The 20,229-nt window shown below is 43.9% G+C and overlaps 1 protein-coding gene and 1 long non-coding RNA gene across 5 annotated transcripts in view; one reads left to right on the top strand and one right to left on the bottom strand.

Annotated features, from left to right (window-relative positions):
* Positions 1-20,229, top strand: part of SUB1 (SUB1 regulator of transcription) — a 68,108-nt gene that overhangs the window by 17,548 nt on the left and 30,331 nt on the right. Inside the window, exon 2 of one of the 3 annotated variants that reach the window (XM_063619927.1) lies at positions 17,183-17,266. The exons of 1 other annotated variant lie outside the window; for it this stretch is intronic. The gene's annotated coding sequence lies outside the window, so the exon portion shown is untranslated. Of the gene's footprint in view, positions 1-17,148; positions 17,267-20,229 lie in introns of all 3 variants that reach the window. One more of the 3 variants, XM_063619924.1, reaches the window with a different exon arrangement.
* LOC129464428 (uncharacterized) lies at positions 683-19,183 on the bottom strand. 2 transcript variants are annotated; one of them, XR_010116371.1, is made up of 6 exons: positions 19,061-19,183; positions 18,653-18,743; positions 17,836-18,110; positions 4,858-5,259; positions 1,133-4,210; positions 683-825 (listed from the first exon to the last, which is right to left on the bottom strand). It is a non-coding gene; the product is annotated as an uncharacterized lncRNA (long non-coding RNA). The 2 variants fall into 2 exon arrangements; XR_008651589.2 differs by lacking the exons at positions 683-825; positions 1,133-4,210 and having other exon boundaries at positions 4,218-5,259; positions 17,836-18,087.

The raw sequence follows: 20,229 nt of genomic DNA, 5'->3' as shown, positions 1-20,229 counted from the left end.
ATTAATGTATGTACATTGTTTTTAAAGACAAAATGCTATTCTATACTTAATAGACTACAGTATAGTATAGACATAACTTTCATGTGTTGTGGGAAATAATTTTGTTTTTATTTTTGAGACAGGGTCTCACTCTGTCGCCCAGGGTGTAATGCGGTGGCACGATCTCGGCTTACTGCAACCTCCGCCTCCTGGGTTCAAGTGATTCTCCCACCTCAGCCTCCCAAAGAGCTGGGATTGTAGGTGCGTGCCACCATGCCCAGCTAATTTTTGTATTTTTAGTACAGACGGGGTTTCACCATGTTGGCCAGGCTGGTCTCGAACTCCTGACCTCAGGTGATCTGCCCGCCTTGGCCTCCCAAAGTGCTGGGATTACAGGCGTGAGTTATGTGACTTGTTTTATTGCAGTATTTGCTTTACTGTAGTGGTCTGTAACTGAACACAAAATATCTCTGAGGTATGCTTTTATACAATTCAGTGATATTTATATATTCATAGAGTTGGCATCATTACTACCTAATTTTAGAATATTTTCATCATCCCAAAAAGATACCTTGTACCCATTAGCACTCATCCCTCATTCCTCCTTCCTCTCAACTCCTGGCAACTACTAAACTACTTTCTGTTTCTATGGGTTTGTGTATTTCTGGATATTTCACATAAATAGAAGAATACAATAGTGGTCTTTTTCATCTGGCTTCTTTCACTTAATCTAATGTTTTCAAGGTTTATTTATGGCATAGCATATGTCAACACATTCATTTATTCCTCTTTATTAAAAATTTTCAATTGTGATAAATACACATAACACAAAATTTACCATCTTACCTATTTTTTTTTTTTTTTTTTTTTTTTTGAGACAGCATCTCGCTCTGTCGCCCAGGCTGGAGTGCAGTGGCGCAATCTCGGCTCACTGCAAGCTCCGCCTCCCTGGTTCACGCCATTCTCCTGCCTCAGCCTCTCCGAGTAGCTGGGACTACAGGTGCCCGCCACCACGCCTGGCTAATTTTTTGTATTTTTAGTAGAGACGGGGTTTCATCATGGTCTCGATCTCCTGACCTCGTGATCCACCCGCCTCGGCCTCCCAAAGTGCTGGGATTACAAGCGTGAGCCACCGCGCCCGGCCCCATCTTACCTATTTTAAGTGTACACTTCAGTAGGGTTAAGTATGTTCACATTGTTGTTCAACCAATCTCTAGAACGCTTTTAATCTTGCAGAACTGACACTCTGTACCTATTAAATAACTCCTCAAACCAGACACTGTCAACCATGATTCTACTGTCTCTATGATCTATTTTAGGTCCTTGTATAAGTGAAATCATGCATATTTGTCTTTTTGTGACTGGCTTATTTCACTTAGCATAATCTCCTCCAGGTTCCTCCATGTTGTAGCATGTGTTAGAATTTCCTTCCTTTTTAAGGGTAATACTCCATTATATGTATATACCACAGTTTATTCATCCATCAGTGAATATTCAGATTGCTTCCACCTTTTGGCTACTGGGAATAATGCTGCTATGAACAAGGGTGTACAAATATCTGTTCAACCCCCTCCTTTCAATTCTTGTTTTATTTTATTTTATGTTTTGAGACAGGGTCTCACTCTGTCTCCCAGGCTGTAGTGCAGTGGCACGATCTTGGCTCACTGCAACCTCCATCTCCCGGTTGGAGTTATCCAACCAGGTTCAAGTTATCCTCCCACCTCAGCCCCCAGAGTAGCTGGGACTGCACGCATGCACAGCCACACTTGGCTAATTTTTTTTTGTATTTTTAGTACGGAGGAGTTTTGCCACGTTGGCCAGGCTGGTGACCCGACCTAAAGTGATCTGCCTGCCTCAGCCTCCCAAAGTGCTGGGATTACAGTTGTGAGCTACCACATCCGGCTCCTCCTTGCAATTCTTTTTTTGGTATATACCCAGAAGTGGAATTGTGGGATCATATGGTAGTTCTATTTTTAACTTTGTGGGAACTTCCATACTGTTTTCTATAGCAGCTGCACCATTTTGCATTCGCATCAACACAAGGTTCCAATTTCTTCCAGATGTCTGAACACTTGTCCTTCCCTTCCCTTCCCTTCCCTTCCCTTCCCTTCCCTTCCCTTCCCTTCCCTCCTCTTCCCTCCCCTTCCCTTCCCCTCCCCTTCCCTTCCTTCCCTTCTCTTCTCTTCCTTTTCTTTTGGATTATAGCCATCCTAATGTGTGTAGATGGCATTCATTCATTCTTTTTTTTGCGACATGGTCTCACTCTGTCACCCAGGCTGGAGTGCAGTGGTGCGATTGCAGATCACTGCAGCCTTGGCCTCCTGGGCTTAAGCAATCCTCCCACCTCAGCCTCTCGAGTAGCTGGGATTACAGGTGCCTGCCACCATGCCCGACTAATTTTTGTATTTTTTGTAGAGATGGAGTTTCACCATGTTGCCCAGGCTGACCTTGAACTCCTAAGTGCAAGTGATCCACCTACCTCAGCCTCCCAAAGTGCTGGGATTATTGGCATGAGCCACTGCGCATGGCCTGGTATTCCTTCATTCTTAATTGACATCTGACCCACTGTGCTAGGTAGGCAAGAGGGTGGGCTATCAGTACAAGAAACATGTGAACAAGATATTAGACACAGTCCTTGCCTCAATCTTACAATCCATTTAAATCATAATTTGAACTTCAACATTTATTAAGCAATTATCTTGTACCAGGCACTGTGCTGAGTGCTTACTTAACTTGTTCTCTCATTCAGTCCTTTCAACAGCCCTTTGAGTTAGATAGATTGTCGCACCATCTTCCAGGGCAGGAAAGTGCAACACCTCAGTGATTTGCCAAATGTCTTCAAGCTGGAGTTGAAAGCCTGGCTGCATACCTTTCACTCTGAAGCCTGTGTTCTTACTTTCAGCAGAGGATGAGATTAGTCTGATCTTGTTAGCCTGACTTGCAGGGTTGGAGTAGCTGGCCTTGGTCTTCACAGATCAGGACAGGGCTTGCCAGGGCCCACATTTGAAATGGTAGTCATCTGCTGTAATATACTTTTACCCCACTAATAGAGCTAGAATAAAATTCGTAAGTAGAAAGGATGAAGAATTCTCACCTGATGCCCTCCATCCTCTCCATTGCTATTTTTACAAGGCCCCCAGGCCTCCAGCTTGTGTCTTAACCAATGTCTTACAGATAGATATGAGGAGAGGTGGGAGACCAGGAGCAGAACGCTGGCCTATGGACAAGTACGGTTGTTGATTATCCTGATTGCATTGTTGTTTAACACTTATACCGATTATATATTGTAAAATAGAAATCAAAATGGGGGCTGGGGCTGACCTTTGCCTCTGAGCCAGTGGCCTACAGCCAGCTCAGCAAAAGTCATTAAGCCCCATTTCCTGAAATACTCACTTAAATTATAATGAACTCTTGAAATTTATTTCCTCCTTCGGCATGAATCAACACATTGTAGCCAATCAGCTACAGCCTAAGTAAGCTACTTGCCCTAAAAGGAAAAGATACTTTAAAATAACCAATGAAAGTTAAGCTCTATGAACTTCTTTTACTCTTTATAAGCCTTACTCTAACCTTTATAAGAGGGCCATTCTTATCTCTTGGTTGTGAAGTGCCTATGTGTGAACAGTTTGTTTCTTTCTCAATAAAAAGTTTATATCAGCCACGTGCAGTGACTCATATCTGTAATCCTAGCATTTTGGGAAGCTGAGGCAGGATTTTTTAGTTTCCGGAATTGGTGGGTTCTTGGTCTTGCTGACTTCAAGAATGAAGCTGCCGGGCGCGGTGGCTCACGCTTGTAATCCCAGCACTTTGGGAGGCCGAGGCGGGCGGATCATGAGGTCGGGAGATCGAGACCACGGTGAAACCCTGTCTCTACTAAAAATACAAAAAATTAGCCAGGCGTGGTGGTGGGCGCCTGTAGTCCCAGCTACTTGGAGAGGCTGAGGCAGGAGAATGGCGTGAACCCGGGAGGCGGAGCTTGCAGTGAGCCGAGATCGCGCCACTGCACTCCAGCCTGGGTGAGAGAGCGAGACTCCATCTCAAAAAAAAAAAAAAAAAAAAGAATGAAGCTGTGGACCCTCACGGTGAATGTTACAGTTCTTAAAGATGGTGTGTCTGGAGTTTCTTCCTTCAGATGTTCAGATGTGTCCAGAGTTTCTTCCTTCTGGTGGGTTTGTGGTCTCACTGGCTTCAGGAGTGAAGCTGCAGACCTTCATGGCGAGTGTTACAGCTCCTAAAGGCGGTGCAGACCCAAAGAGTGAGCAGCAGCAAGATTTATTGTGAAGAGCCAAAGAACAAAGCTTCCACAGCGTGGAACAGGACCCGAACAGGTTGCTGCTGCTGGCTCTGGCAGCCTGCTTTTATTCCCTTATCTGACTCCACCCACATCCTGCTGATTGGTCCATTTTACAGAGAGCTGATTGGTCCATTTAACAGAGAGCTGATTGGTCCATTTTGACAGGGTGCTGATTGGTGCATTTACAAACCTTTAGCTAGACACAGAGTGCTGATTGGTGTGTTTACAATCGTTTAGCTAGACAGAAAAGTTCTCCAAGTCCCCACCTGATTAGCTAGACACAGAGTGCTGATTGGTGAGTTTACAAGCCTTTAGCTAGACAGAAAAGTTCTCCAAGTCCCCACCCATCCCAGAAGCCCAGCTGGCTTCACCTGTCACCGGCACTCCCTGCGGGACTCTGCAGCACCCAGTCCAGGCACTCTGGCAGCCCAGAGGGAGCTTGTCCCCCGATTAAGCCCAGCAGGCACTGGCCAGCCATGCTGAATGCAGGGCCCGCTGAGCCCATGCCCACCCAGAACCCGTGCTGGCCCACGAGCACTGAACGCAGCCCTGGCTCCTGCCTGTGCCTCTCCCTCTATACCTACCTGCGAGCAGACGGAGCTGGCTCTGGCCTCGGCCAGCCCCAGAGAGGGGCCTCACAGTGCAGCGGCAGGCTGAAGGACTCCTCAAGCATGGCCAGAGCGGATGCTATGGCTGAGGAAGCATCGAGAGCTAGCGAGGACTGCTGGCATGTTGTCACCTCTGAATTTCCCCTCTAAACAGGACACCCCAACCGCTGTTGGGAATTTGGCTGATGACTGCTCTAGCTACTTCCTGCTGGATAGGGGTGAAGAAGGGGCCCTGCAGTTGTAGCGTCCTCCAGAGGGGAGCTCTGTTGGCCAGTGAAAGGGCCAGTGGGTCGGTCCAGGAGTCCTCGGTAGAAGTTGTTAGTTGAACTCATTTGGAGTTCCGTTTGTAAGACCATCTGTAGCTTGATGGCGTCAATTCTAGAGGAAACAAATTTAACAAGGAGGTTAAAAATACAAGGCCCAAAGGCAAGTAACAGCAAGATGGCTGCCACGGGACCTAGAAAGGGGAGAAGCCATGTTGCCCAACTCCAGAGGTTGGTATAAGAATTTGAAAGGCATTGTCTGATTTCAGAAGACTTTTCCTGCAAACGCCAGGTGGCATCTCGTACTATCCCTGACTGGTTAATGTAAAAACAGCACTCTTCCTCTAAGAAGGTGCAGAGTCCTCCTTTCTCAGCAGTGAGGAGGTCTAGGCCTCGGCAGTTTTGGAGCGTCACTGCTGCTAAAGAGCCTTTCTGGGATTGTAGAGTAAGGATAGATTTTGTTATTTCTTGCAAACTGTCTGAAAAATCCTTTGAGAGTGTGTGGTAGTAGGATAATGAAGTAGATAGGCTGGCTATTCTGGTTCCTGTAGCAGTAGCCATTCCTAACCCTATAAGTAGGGGGTATTAGTTGTATGGCTCTGCGCTGACGGACTTGAGCTTTGAAGGGTACTGATAAGGTCTGATTTCCTGTGGCAATGTTAATGTTGGGACTTAGAAAGACTAAGATACAGGTGCTGGCCCAGTTAGTGGGAAGGCAGATACAGGTCGACGTTCCACATAAGAAGAATATGCCTTGGCTGAGTAGACAGAAATTTACCCTGGCTTTTAAAGGAATAGGGTACACTGCTTTTTCTTTACTATTTCTATCTCTCTTTCTTTTCCTTTGACTTCTTTTTCTCTTCCTCTTTCCTTCTCTCTTTGATTTTCTGTCTGTCTCTTCCTCTCTGTCTCCTTCTCTTTGACTTCCTATTTTTCTCTTTCTCTCTTTTTCTGTCTTTCTCTCTCTCTGACTTCCTGTCTCTTTCTCTCTTTCCTTTCTGCTGCCACTGCCAGCTGCCTATGCTGCTGTTCTCCCTTCTCCTTCCCCTTTTTGATGGCTTTGGCAGTGTAAAACTGCCACCTTCTTTGGCTTTTGCACTCATGCAGTAACTCCATGATTTCCTTGTGGTATTTAATGGGGGTTCCCAGAGGTTAGGAACTCCCTTTCTTTCCATATTGCAGCATGGGCATGTAGGATTAGATAAGCATACTTGCTATCTGTATACACATTTATTCTTTTTCCTTTTCCCAGTTCTAAGTCTCGGGTAAGTGCCACTAGTTCTGCTAACTGGGCACTGGTCCCTGGGGGAAGAGGCTTACTTTCAAGTACGGTTACATCACTAACTATGGCGTAACCTGCCCTTCATATCCCATTCTCCACAAATGAACTTCCATTGGTATATAGGTTAAGGTCAGGATTAGCTAAGGGGACTTCTAAGAGATCATCTCAGGCGGCATAAGTCTGGACTATAATTCGTTGGCAGTCATGCTCGATTGGTTTCCCATCCTCTGGGAGAAAAGTGGCAGGGTTGAGGGCCACGCACATATGTATTTGAAGCACTGGTCCCTCAAGGAGTAGCGCCTGGTAACCAAGTAGGTGGTTGTCTGATCACCATAACTTCCTCTGGCACCTAGTATGCCATTCACATCATGAGTGGTCCAGACAGTGAGATCCTTTCCTTGTATTATCTTGATAGCCTCTGACACTAAGACGGCCACTACTGCAACTACCCATAAACAGTGAGGCCAGCCTTTTGCTACTACATCAATTTCCTTAGGTTTGCCACTGATTGTGGGGTTGTCCCACGAGTCTGAGTAAGGACTCCAAGAGCTATCCCTGCTCCCTCTGTGATGTATAAAGAGAAGTTTTGTCTTGTGGGAAGGCTTAAAGCTGGAGCTTGTACTAGGGCCTACTTTATGGTTTCGAAGGCTATTTCTGCCTCTGGTTCCCATTCTACTAGATAAGTATTTGCTCTCTGGGTTTCCTTGATTAGAGTATAGAAGGGCCTGGCTATCTCGCTGTATCTGGGGGATCCATAGTAGGCAAAAGCTGGTGATTCCAAGGAACCCCCACAATTTTTTTAATGTTTTAGGGTGAGGATAAGCCAGTATAGGCTGTATTCACTCCTTGCTGAGGGCCCTGGTTCCTCTGGGTAAGATTAGGCCTAGATATTTGACCTGCTGTAGGCAAAGCTGGGCCTTAGACCTAGACACCTTGTACCCTTGATTAGCTAGAAAGTTCAAGAGATTTATAGTAGTCTGCTGGCACGAGGCTTCTGAACTGGTAGCCAAAAGTAAATCATTCACATACTAAAGGACCAGAGTGCCTGGACTTGAGAAGTGGCCTAGATCTTGGGCCAGTGCCTGACCAAACAGATGAGAGCTATGTCTAAACCCTTGTGGCAAGACCTTCCACCTAAGTTGGGACGTGTAGTCTGTGAGATCCTCAAAGGCAAAGAGAAACTGGGAGTCAGAGTGCAGGGGGATACAGAAGAAGGCATCCTTGAGGTCCAGAACAGAGAACCATTTTGCTTCCTTTGGTATTTGAGAGAGCAGGGTATAGGGGTTGGGTACAACTGGATAGAGAGGAATTGCTGCCTCATTGATGAGTCTAAGATCTTGCACTAGTCTCCATTAACCATTTGGTTTTTGTACTCCTAGAATTGGGGTGTTGCAGGGACTGCTGCATTTCCTTACTAAGCCTTGAGCTTTTAAATATTTAACAATATCCTATAAACCTCTATGAGCTTCAGGCCTTAAGGGACATTGCCTTTGATAAGGAAAAGTGGTGGGGTCTTTTAGCCTGATTTGGACTGGGCGGGCATTATTTGGCCTTCCAAATTGTCCTTCTAATGCCCAGACTTCAGGGTTGAGTCCCTCCTCAAGTAGGGGACAACAAATAGGTAACTTGTTCCCCATATTCATGTAGATAATAGCTCCAGCCTTGGCTAATATATCCCTCCCTAATAAGGGTATGGGACTTTCAGCCATAACAAGAAAGGCATGTGAAAAGAGCAAAGCCTCCCAATTACAACTGAGGAGGTGGGAGAAATACCTGGTTACAGGCTGTCCCAAGATTCCTCGGATGGTAATGGACCTTGGGGACAGTCGTCCAGGACAGGAGATTAACACTGAGAAGGCCATGCCAGTGTCCAGGAGGAAGTCAACTTCCTGGCCCTCAATGGTTAAATGTTTCCCGGGGCTCAGTGAGGGTGATGACATCTAGTCCCTGTTGGCAAAGTGCATTATGAAATGTAAGATGGAGTTTTTTTCTAAGATGGAGTTACTTATGTCAAGGGTGCCCTACACAACTTTTTAGACACAGAACAATAAGTTTGAGAAGAAATAACAGAACAAAGAAAACCAGAACATCTGGCTAGGGGCAGTAAATTTTCTAGGGATGTCACTAGGAGATATATTGGGAGGGTGCAAAACTAGTGAAAGATAGGAGTTACTTCATTTAGTACACACACACACACACACACACACACACACACAATTTAGGGTCTCACTCTGTCACCCAGGCTGGAGTACTGTGGTGCCATCATAGCTCACTGCATCCTCAGTCCTGGGCTGAAGGGAACCTCCTGCCTAGGCCTCCCAACATGCTGGGATTATAGGCATGGGCCACTGTTCTCAGTCCCTGTCAAGTATATTTAGGTCCATTGCAGTCCCCAATGCCCTGTGTCTGGTAATAAGGCCTATCTTCTTGCCCTGGTGTGGCGAGGGTACCCCTCCCAGAGGAGCCTTTATGGCTTGCTGTATGCAGGAAGAGAAACACCAGCTAGGGTTTTCTGAAACTACAATTCCTCCAGTGTTTTCAACATGGCATAATCAATAGACCAATCCAACATAGTTTGGGATGGCATGTCTTTCACTCCTTCACATGTGTAGCCCCCAGTTATCAACATCCCCTGCCAGAGTGGAACATTTGTTATAATTGATGAACCTACCTTGACACACCATAATCACCCAAAGTCCTCAGTTGACATTAGGGCTCACTCTTGGTGTTGTGCGGTTTATGGGTTTAGACAAACCTATAGTGTCATACAGAGTAGCTTCACTGGCTTGAAAATTCTCTGTGCTCTGCCTAGTCATCCCTCTTTTCCCTGTAACCCCTGGCAACCACTAATCTTCACTGTCTCCATAGTTTCTCCTTTTCCAGAATGTCCAGACTTCTTTTTATTGCAGATAAATAAAGGTCTACAATGCTTAAGCCACTGTTGGTCAGGAATTCTGTTATTTGCAGCCAAACACATTCTAACTGAATTATGTTCCAACTGGATTTTAAGTTCCTTGAGGGAGAGATACCGTATTTAATTTATTTGTATTTCTCATAATACTATGGAAAATTTTCTTACATAGAGTAGGCACAAGTTTAATACATGAATGGATAAAAGGATAAATAATAGCAATCCAGTCTGAGCATGGTGGCTCATACCTGTAATCCCAGCACTTTGGGAGGCTGGATGGGAGGATCACCTGAAGCTAGGAGTTCAGAGGCTGCAGTGAGCTCTGATTGTACTACTGCACTCCAGCCTGGGCAACAGAGCAAGACCCCATCCCTTAAAAAAAAGGCAATCCAAAATACTCTGGCTCCTAAAATATGGGTCAGCTTGGCCATGGATTTGGTGGCCATCCGGTAGTCAGACCCCACATTACAATAGCCTAATGAAACCAACAAATCTTAGAGCTGGAATGGACTATACAGTTCTCATTTTACAAATAAGGAAATAGATACACAGTGCTTAATTGATATTTGTTAGTGACAAATACAGTGCTAGGTCGCCCTGCTCCCAGGCTAGTAATCTTTCCATTATATTGTGCTTACTTATCTTGGCTCTTGGTTCCAACCCAGGCTCCTCCATCCCAGAATAGCTCCAGGCTCCCCACATTAGTGCTCCAATATTTGTGGCCTAGGCCTACTTGAGGATCTAGGCAACCATTCTGACTTTGAACTACCAGCAAAGGCCAGCAAGTACAAGGGGCTTGTGTAAGCATTATGGTCATTTGGGAAGAAAATATGGGGCTCTAGCAGGAGTTATAGTTCTAGGGCAGACTTGAACAAGATGGCAGCAGAGAGGTAGGTGGAAGGCAGACCTGTCTTCCCATTTATCAAGTTCAGATCATCTCAGAGAGGCTCTCTAGGGGCAGTTGCCTGTATTTCAGCCCTGATTCAGATCCTATTGTACTTGGTAGGTTTTAGGATTACTTTGATGGTCAATGGTATGTGTCAACTGGGTGAAACACCAGTCTAGATGTTGCTGTCAAGGTATTTTGGATGTGACTAACATTTAAATCAGTAGACTTTGAGTAAAGCAGATTACCCTCCATAGTGTGAGTGGGCCTCATCCAATCAGTTGACAGCCTTAAGAAAAAAGCCTGAGATCCCTCAAGGAACAGACAATTTTGCCTGCAAGCAGCCTTGGACTTGAGCTGTAGCATCGACTCTTCCCTAGGTCTCCAGTCTGCTGGTCTGCCCTGCAAATGTTGGACTTGCCAGCACCCACAGTCTCTCTCTGTCTCTCTCTCTTCACACACACACACACACACACACACACACACACACACACACACACACACACTGTATCTTGTTGGTTCTCTTCATTTTTTGGAGAATCCTAACTAACAAAACTACCCTGAAGTCTAAAGATGTACGGCCATTGTGTTCCTTATCAGTTATTAGGGTAGATATTTACAACTGGTGGGGATGACTTAGCCCTCAGACTCTGTCTCACTGGGGACCAACAGGAAACATGGAAAGAAATACAGTGCACCTGGACAGCACTGTTTAAACAGCACCTGGAATCTTCAACATCCTGCCCTTAAGGAACCTTTTTTAAAGTGGAGTTTTCTTTCCCCATTGTAGCTTTCTGTCTATTCTATTCATCCTTCTGCTGTGGTTTACTTTTCTCACTCTTATGGGGAACCTGCAAAACAGCTGCCTCCCTGACACCCCAGACTTCCTCACAGGGAGACAGTCAAGGAAATGTTGACATGCCTTGGGAATTAATGGTCCATCTCTGTTCTTTCCCAGAGCTAATCACTGAGCCAGCCGTACAGGAGGTATCAGGAGAGGTGCTTTAAGGATGCTCAGAGACCTGGCTTGAAGCAATGAAAGACTGAGGTTACTGAGAGGAGAAACTGCAGAGCAGCAACTGCAGGCAGAACTAGCATGGGTGGGGATGAGGGCTGGAGGAAGGGGAGAAGGTGGGGATGGCAGGCCTGGGCCTCCTTATAAATAGTAACTTGATTACCTTGACAGCCATAAGATAGGACATAGGAGTTGCAGAGAGGGGTGGTCCTGACAGGCTGTTTCTCTCCATGCAATGTACAATGTGCACCACATTGCACTTCCTCTTTGGTGTCAGAGGTAAAGGCCTATTATCTATGTGACTACCATGGACATCAGATGCATAAGAAATGACGCTAATCGCTTCCCCACGTTGTTGTGAGCATCCGTGGAGAGGATGTTGTGTTGAAACACTTGAAGCTGCACCAACGTCCATTTTACTATTATCTTTGGTTCCTAGAAAAAACTAACTCCTTTTTTTCTCTATAAATTACCCAGCCTTAGGTATTCTGTTATAGCAACACTAAATAGACTAAGTATCAAAGTCTAAACAGGAATTTTTTCTTATTATGATTAAAAAACATATAACTTCTCTCGATAAGGCTGTCCCAGAGAAAAAAGAACACAGTCTGAAAACACAAGAGAAAAAATGAATCCAGGGTTATTTTATAATTACATTTTAAGCTCATGCTCTCTACAAGGGTTGGGAAGAGGTGCCAGTTTGTATTACTACATACGATAAATGTATATGTATATTGTATATATTACTATATACAATAAAATTATATATAGAGTATATATAATTTTATATATAAAAATATATAATTTCATTTATAGAGCACACATATATATGAACTTTTTAGGTACATGTAAACTTCAACACTTTAAAACAATTGTCACCTATCTCATGATCTCCATTGAGATTCCCTGAATTGCAGATTTAAAAAGATGTAGCTGTTGGTATCATTTTCAGATAAGAAGAGTAGGACGAGGGAGCATCTGCAGGTGAGTTTTTGTGGATGGAGAGGTATACGGTGTTTTGGAAGTCTCTGTGATGGGCATAGCGAGCTCCCTGTGTCTCCCCTCCTCCACTAATTTAGGGCTTCCATATAATATATAAAAATCCATTTGTAATCTGTTTTTGGTTATTATTCTAGGGTAACTAGAATGATGAGTTACTGTTCTGTGAGATGTCATCTTGAAGAATACTATTGCCTTTCTTCTCATTCACAGTTAACAGGAATTCTATGACGGGAAAGTTACTTTGATGAACTCAGCTGAAGCACTGATAACTCCCCAGAGCTGTGGTTCTCAGTCAGGGACTATTTCTGTTTCCAGGGAACATTTGGCAATATATTGGGACATTATTTTGGTTGTCACAGTTAGGGCAGAGATATCACTGACATACAGTGGGTTGAGGGCGAGAGTGCTGCCAAACATCCTACAATGCAGAGCAGAGTCCCCCCTGCCAAAGGCTTATCTGACCCCAAATGTAATGTTGTCAGGGTCGACGAACCCTGCACAAGAGCAAATCATCAGTCTTTCAAACCGGCCCCTCTTCCCAACCCTTGTAGGGAACATGAGCTTAAAGGGTAATTTTCAAACATTCCTGGATTCATTTTTTCTCCTGCATTTTCAGACTATTTTCTTTTTTTCTCTGGGACAGTCTCATTAGGAGAAGTTACATTTTTCTAGTCATAATAAGAAAAAGCATTCCTGTTTAGACTTTGATGGTTAGTCCATTTAGTGTTGCCATAACAGAATACTTAAGGCTGGGTAATTTGTAGAGAAAAAAAGGTTTATTTGCTTCATGATTCTGATGGCTGGAAAGTCCAAGTTTGGACATCTGCATCTGGTAAGGGCTTCAGGCTGCCTCCACTCATGGTGGAAGGCGAAAGGGAGCAGGTGTTTGCAAGATCACATGACGAGAGAGGAAGCAATGGAGAGAAGATGATATGGTTTGGATGTGTATTGGTGCCCAAATCTCATATTGATACATAATCCCCAGTGTTGGAGGTGGGGCCTGGTGGGAGGTGACTGGATTATGAGATGGCTTTCTCATGAATGATTTAGCACCATCCCCCTAGGTACTGTCCTTGTGATAGTGAGTGAACTCTCATGAGATCTGGGCATTTAAAAGTGTGTAGCACCTTTCCTACTCTCTCTCTCCTGCTCTGCCTTTCACCTTCTGCCATGATTGTAAGTTTCCTGAAGCCTCCACAGAAGCCAAGCAGATCCCAGCACCATGCTTCCTGTACAGCCTGCAGAACCATGAGCCAATTAAACCTCTTTTCTTTATAAATTACCCAGTCTCAGGTATTTTTTTATAGCAATGTGAGAATGGACTAATATAGGGTGGGAGGTGCCAGGTTCTTTTTAACAACTGGCTGTCTCCCAAGAAGTAATAGAGCTAGAGTGTAACTCACTCACCCTTGAGGGAGGGCATTAATCTGTTCATGATGGATTCACCCCCATGACCCAAATTCTTCCCACTAGGCCTGACATCACCATATTGGGGATCAAATTCAACGTGAGTTTTGGGGGGCAGAAATAAGCCATATCTAAACCATAGCAGATACTTTTAATCCTTATTTCTTTTTCACCTTTTGTTTTGTTTTACCACCAAACTAGCAAAAGAGCCATGCACAGGCAGTCCATAGAATCCAGGTCACACAGGGGTATGAACAGCAAGGCCTCCTGGGTGCCTCCTGTGTTCTCACAGAGATCTTCTTGAGGTCCCTGCAGGCCTGTTGCAGGGAGAAATCCCCTGGGGTGGGACCTCCTTTTTAAGACACTTGAACTTTGATGACTTGAAAGTTAACCTAAAGAAGCCGGCACAGTGGCTCACCCCTGTAATCCCAGCGCTTTGAGAGGCTGAGGTGGGCGGATCACCTGAGTTCAGGAGTTTGAGACCAACCTGGCCAACATGCCAAAACCTTGTCTCTATTAAAATTACAAACAATTAACGGGGTGTGGTCGTGGGCACCTGTAATCCCAGCTACTGGGGAGGCTGAGGCAAAAGAATCACTTGAACCTGGGAGGCAGAGGTTGCAGTGAGCCGAGATTGTGCCACTGCACTCCAGCCTGGGTGACAGAGCAAAACTCCATCTCAAAAAAGAAAGAAAGAAAGAAGAAAAAAAAAAGGCTGGGCGCAGTGGCTCATGCCTGTAATCCCAGCACTTTGGGAGGCCGAGGTGGGTGGATCACAAGGTCAGCAGCTAGAGACCATCCTGGCCAACATGGTGAAACCCCGTCTCTACTAAAAATACAAAAATTAGCTGGGCGTGGTGGCGCGTGCTACTTGGGAGGGTGAGGCACGAGAATCGCTTGAACCCAGGAGGTGGAGATTGCAGTGAGCCAAGATTACACCACTGCACTCCAGCCTGGTGACAGAAGGAGACTCCATCTCAAAAAAAAAAAGAAGAAAGAAAGAAAGTTAACCAAAAGCAAAAGCAAATAGTAGGAGACATTCAGCTTTTGTTTGAGTGCTCTCCTGGGTGAAGGGATGCCTTGCTTCATCAAAATGTCTAGACTCAGAAATTAAAATGTCTTCAAGGGCTCATAATAGAGGAAGATTGGTAAATTATACAGCTTAAAATGTCTTCCTTCACATTGTTCAGGGTTTGGTAAACTCCTCAAGACTTCAAGTCCTTGCTTATCTATAAGATCTCCAGAGCTGGGGACTGGGGTGAGAGAAAGTGAGGTGTCTAGTGTGTAAAATTTAAGAAGTAAGGAGGCACTTAGGGTGATGCAAGTCCAGGGTCAGTGTGGGCACCAGGCACCTCTCTTGCTTCATCTGAGTACTGATTTTGAGGCTCTCCAAACTTTAGGAGGAGCCAGAGCTGCCTTCTATCACTGGAAAGGACACAGGAGGGTATAAAAGGCTTGGAAGACATTCCCAGGGCCATGAGTCATCTTTTTCTTCTTCTCCTTCTCGTTCTCCTTCTCCTCCTTCTTTTTTTTTTTTTTGAGACCGAGTCTCACTTTGTTGCTCAGGCTGGAATACAGTGGCGTGATCTTGGCTCACTGCAACCTCTGCCTCCCAGGTTCAAGCGATTCTTGAGCCTCAGCCTCCTGAGTAGGTGGGATTACAGGCGTGAGCCACCACACTAGGCTAATTTTTTTTTTTTTTTTTTGTATTTTTAGTAGAGACGGGGTTTCACCATGTTGGTCAGGCTGGTTTTGAACTCCTGACCTCAGGTGATCTGCCTGCCTCAGCCTCCCAAAGTGCTGGGATTACAGGCATGAGCCACTGTGCTTGGCCACCATTAAGTAATCTTGAACCACATTTTGTCTAGCTTTGGAGATAAACCCTTACTGGGTCTCTTGGTCTCAAAGTCTCCCCTCAGCTCTGACACAGCCTGTTTGTAGTTTAGGGTTATTTTACTTGTTCCCCATAATGTCTGTATTATCTTTCCATTTCCAGATTGTTTATACTCTTCTTTCAGGCTCTCCAAGTAGTATTTCTCTTTTGGCCTTCTGAATCTTATGTTTCTCAGTTTGCTTGCTCCTTTTTCAGGGCAATTGCCAATGTGGTCATCCTTTTTTTTTTTTCCTTGCACTTAATAATTTCTAACTTACTATTTGTGGTAGGTTGGATAATATGTCAATCAAAGGTATCCATGTCCTAATCCTTGGAACCTCTTGATTTTACCTTATAAAGCAATTTTTTTTTTTTTTTTTTTTTTTTTTTTTTTACAGATAGGATTAGGTTAAGAATCTTGAGATGGAGAGATTATTTTAAATTATCTGGATGAGCCCTAAGTGTAATCACAAGTGTCCTTATACAAAGGAGGAAGAGGGAGATTTCATTATGAAAGTAGGAGATGGGACACAGAATGATTCAAGAAAGGGGCCATGAACCAAGAAGTGCAGGCAGCCTTCAGAAGTTAAAAAACGGCAAGGAAACGGATTCTCTTCTAGAACCTCTAGAAGAAACCAGCCCTGCCAACACCTTGACTTTAGCCCAGTGAAACTGATTTTGGAATTCTGAACTCTGGAAATGTAAAACCCTAAATTATTGTTATTTAAAGCTACTGAGTTTGTGGTAATATGCTACATCAACAATAGGAAACTAACATAGTATCTTTATGTCACAGTAAGTAGTGCAAACACATTTCTAGACTATATACTCCATGAAGGAGTCAGCATCACCTGGAGTTAACAGTACTGGCTCTGGAGCAGTCAAACGTGGGTGTAAATCCTGGCTGATCCCTGTAGTAGATATTTGCCTGTCTTTGTCTTCAGGCTTTTGAACTTTCTTCCTGTATGAGGCAGAATGTGTTAGTTGCCTTCCTACTGTTCACTCTTCATTTTCCATTACTAACGGCATCCTAATTTGTACAGTGATAAATTTCACCATCTTAGTAATAAGCAAATTTTAGTCTGGGCACTGTGGCTCATGCCACATTGCTCAAACCCCAGCACTTTGGGAGGTCAAGGCGGGAGGATTGCTTGAGCCCAGAAGTTCAAGACCAGCCTCAGCAACGTAGTGAGACCCCATCTCAAAAAAAAAAATCCTGTTTTTAAAAATAAAAAAATAAAAAAAATATTTTACAGTCTTCCTTGAAATCACAAGCAGCCACTGAAATAGTTCTTGCCAAGTGTTCATTTCTGGGAGAGACTTCAGAGGGGGCCTAAAAAGGGGTTAATTTGACCAGCATGCACCTTTGTCCTTTGACTTATCCCTCCTTCACAGAATGCCACACGCTAAGGATGGTAGTGTGGAAAGGAAGATATATCTTGAGTCACTAATGGAATTGTGAGGATGATCTAGCTCTGAACTGTATCCTCAGACTTCTTGCTTTGTGAAAAGAATAAGGGCCTAGTTTGGTTAAGCCACTAGTTTATGTGTTCTCTGTTATGTTAATCTTATAATTAATTATTTGTTTCACTCTGGTGGAACTTACCAATTTCTGTTTTTGATTCTAGTATTCTAGTACATTGTACATGTATCTGTCAACAGATTCTAAACTCCCTGAAGGAGACAAATTACCAGTGGACAAGAACACAGCCTCTGGGGTCCAACAGACCTGGTGTATTCATTAGGGTAAGTGGTCTAGGTGCTGTAACAGATAAACCTCAAATTCTTTGTGACTTCACACAATATAACCTTATTTCTTCACTCATATGAAGTCGTTTTTAGTACACATTGCCATTTACGGACATAGGCTCTTACCTTCTCATGATTCTTTGCTGCTCAAGCTGGCTAGAGTGGTTTCCTGATGTACACAGTTACAAACTCAGAGAGACAAAGCTACTTACTAGATTGAGCTATACAAGAAACTGATGACATATGAACATAAATACTGTCTACAAAATGGCAGTTTCACATGATTAAACCTAACTTCACATGTGATTTTGAGCAAGGGACTCTCTAAATCCATTTCTTTAGCTATAAAATGGGGTACCAATACTCATTCCCTCCAAGGAGATTATAAAGATCAAATAAGAGGATGTATGCAAAGAACTTTGCATACAGGCTGACAGAGTCAGTGACTCAAACGGGTTAGGTATGATTTACTCAATGCCTAGCACAGACTCTCTGGCACATACTAGCTATTCTTTAATTATATATATGCATGTATGTATGTATAAATTGAGATAGAATTCACATACCATAGGCTGGGTGCGGTGGTGCTGTAATCCCAGCACTTCGGGAGGCCAAGGCAGGTGGATCATGAGGTCAAGAGATCGAGACCATCCTGGCCAACATGGTGAAACCCCATCTCTACTAAAAATACAAAAATTAGCTGGGGGTGGTGGTGTGTGCCTGTAGTCCCAGCTACTCGGGAGGCTGACGCAGGAGAATCGCTTGAACCCGGGAGGTGGAGGCTGCAGTAAGCTGAGATCGCACCACTGCACTCCAGCCTGGCAACACAATGAGACTCCATCTCAAAAACAAAAACAAAAACAATTCACGCACCATAAAATTCACCCTTTTAAAGTTACAATTCAGTGATTTTTTAGTATATTCACAGTTATATAGTCATCATCACTGATTCCAGAACATTTTTATCACCACAATCAGAAACCTCATACGTGGCTGGGTGCAGTGGCTCACGCCTTTGGGAGGCCAAGGCAGGTGGATTGCCTGAGGTCAGGAGTTGAGGTCAGGAGTTCGAGACCAGCCTGGCCAACATGGTGAAACCCCGTCTCTACTAAAAATGCAAAAAATTAGCCAGGCATGGTGGCACATGCCTGTAGTCCAAGCTACTCGGGAGGTTGAGGCAGGAGAATCATTTGAACCCAGGAGGCAGAGGTTGCAGTGAGCCAAGATCACGCTATTACACTCCAGCTTGGGTGACAGAACAAGACTGTCTCACAATGAAAAAAAAGAAACTTCATACCTGATAGCAAGACCCTGTCTCTATTTAAAAAAGAAAAAAGAAAAAAAAGAAAAAAGAAACCTCATACCCATAAGCAGTCACTTTACCTTTCGAATGAATCATCTTTGTTTCAAAATGGCTGCCACAGTACCTTGCTCTTCAAATTCGCTCTGTATTTATTGATTCTATTGGCATCTCCTGTAGAGTTGACAAAACATTTCTTGTTTATTCAACAACAATGGATAGTATGTCATTTAATTTGTCATTTAATATGTATGTGTGTGTATGTGCACACACACACACACAGTCCCCCCACATTTATGCTCAGGGAATCAGATTCTCCCACACCAAAATAATAAAATGACAAAAATAATAATAATATTGTTGATAACAGTCCTGGTTGTGCATTTAAAATGACACAAGGAGGCTATTGTGATATGATGCCATGGCTTTCCACCTCTGAGAGAATTCACAAGGGAGGTTGGAAAGAAGCGCTCCAGTTTCCACGTTCTCACATGCAATCACCTTCTTTCTCTCCCTGTTGGCAGTCACTGCAGCTCAGCTTGCTGAAAGAGAAGAAACTGAGCCAGTGTCTAAGAGGGTGCCTCGAAAGTTACTCAGTTGTATTAATCTTTTGATTTTAGAACTTTTATAAATAGCACTCCTTTGAACACACACAAAGAAGGGCAAGTCAAAGTGAAAATAGCCCAGTTCTTCTTCTTAGCTAAGAATGCCTCCTTTCTATACCTATTAGATTGGACAAGATGCATCACTGGGGGACTTTGCTTGATTCTGTTCAGAGTCACAGCTGTAAAAGCAGGTGCATTTTTTTTGCCATTTTACATTCTTAAAGAAAAGTCATCCTGGAAAACAACCCAATTTAGTATTTACATTACTCTGCATGGTTGATGGTTTCAAAAGATTAATGTTTATTTTGGGAACGGTTCATTGTTTTTATCTTTGAAACAGCCAATTTCTCTTTTATACCTGCTGTGGCTATGAGAGCACTGTGCTGGCTTGGGTCCTTCATTAAAAGTGTGAGCTGCTGTCAAGAAGGAGAAAGAAATACTGTGCACTTCACTGAAATATATTACCTTTTTTTCTCTTTCTTTCTTTCTCTTTCTTTCTTTCTTTCTTTGTTTCTTTGTTTCTTTTCTTTTCTTTTCTTTCTTTCACAGAGTCTCACTCTGTCGCCCAGGCTGGCCAGTGGAGCAATTACAGCTCACTGACCTCCTTGGCTCAAGTCATCCTCACACCTCACCCTCCCGAGTAGTTGGGACTACAAGCACATGCCACCATGCCCGGCTAATTTTTCTATTTTTTGTAGAGGTCGGGGTTTCACTTTGTTGCTCAGGCTGGTCTCAAACTCCTGGGCTCAAGTGATCCACTCTCCTCTGCCTCCCAAAGTGCTGGGATTACAGGCATGAGCCACCATTCCCAGCCCTATTTCCATTATTTTAACTTCTAATGCCTGAAAATGAATAGATACAAGAAGAAACATTTAAATGGGGGTGTAACTAATCCAATGGCAAAACATTTAAAAAAAAAAAGATTAAAATAAAACTTACTGACCAAAGAAAGAAACAAAAGTAGAAATTAAAATGTTTCACTATTCGGTTCAATGTACATTATTCAGGTGACAGGTACACTAAAAGCCCAGACTTCACCACTATACAATTCATCC

This window comes from Symphalangus syndactylus, chromosome 16, assembly GCF_028878055.3.
Source record: "Symphalangus syndactylus isolate Jambi chromosome 16, NHGRI_mSymSyn1-v2.1_pri, whole genome shotgun sequence".
In the NCBI taxonomy this organism is placed as follows: Eukaryota; Metazoa; Chordata; class Mammalia; order Primates; family Hylobatidae; genus Symphalangus; species Symphalangus syndactylus.
The sequence above is the reverse complement of the archived record's forward strand: the minus strand, read 5'-3'. Positions and strand labels throughout refer to the sequence as shown.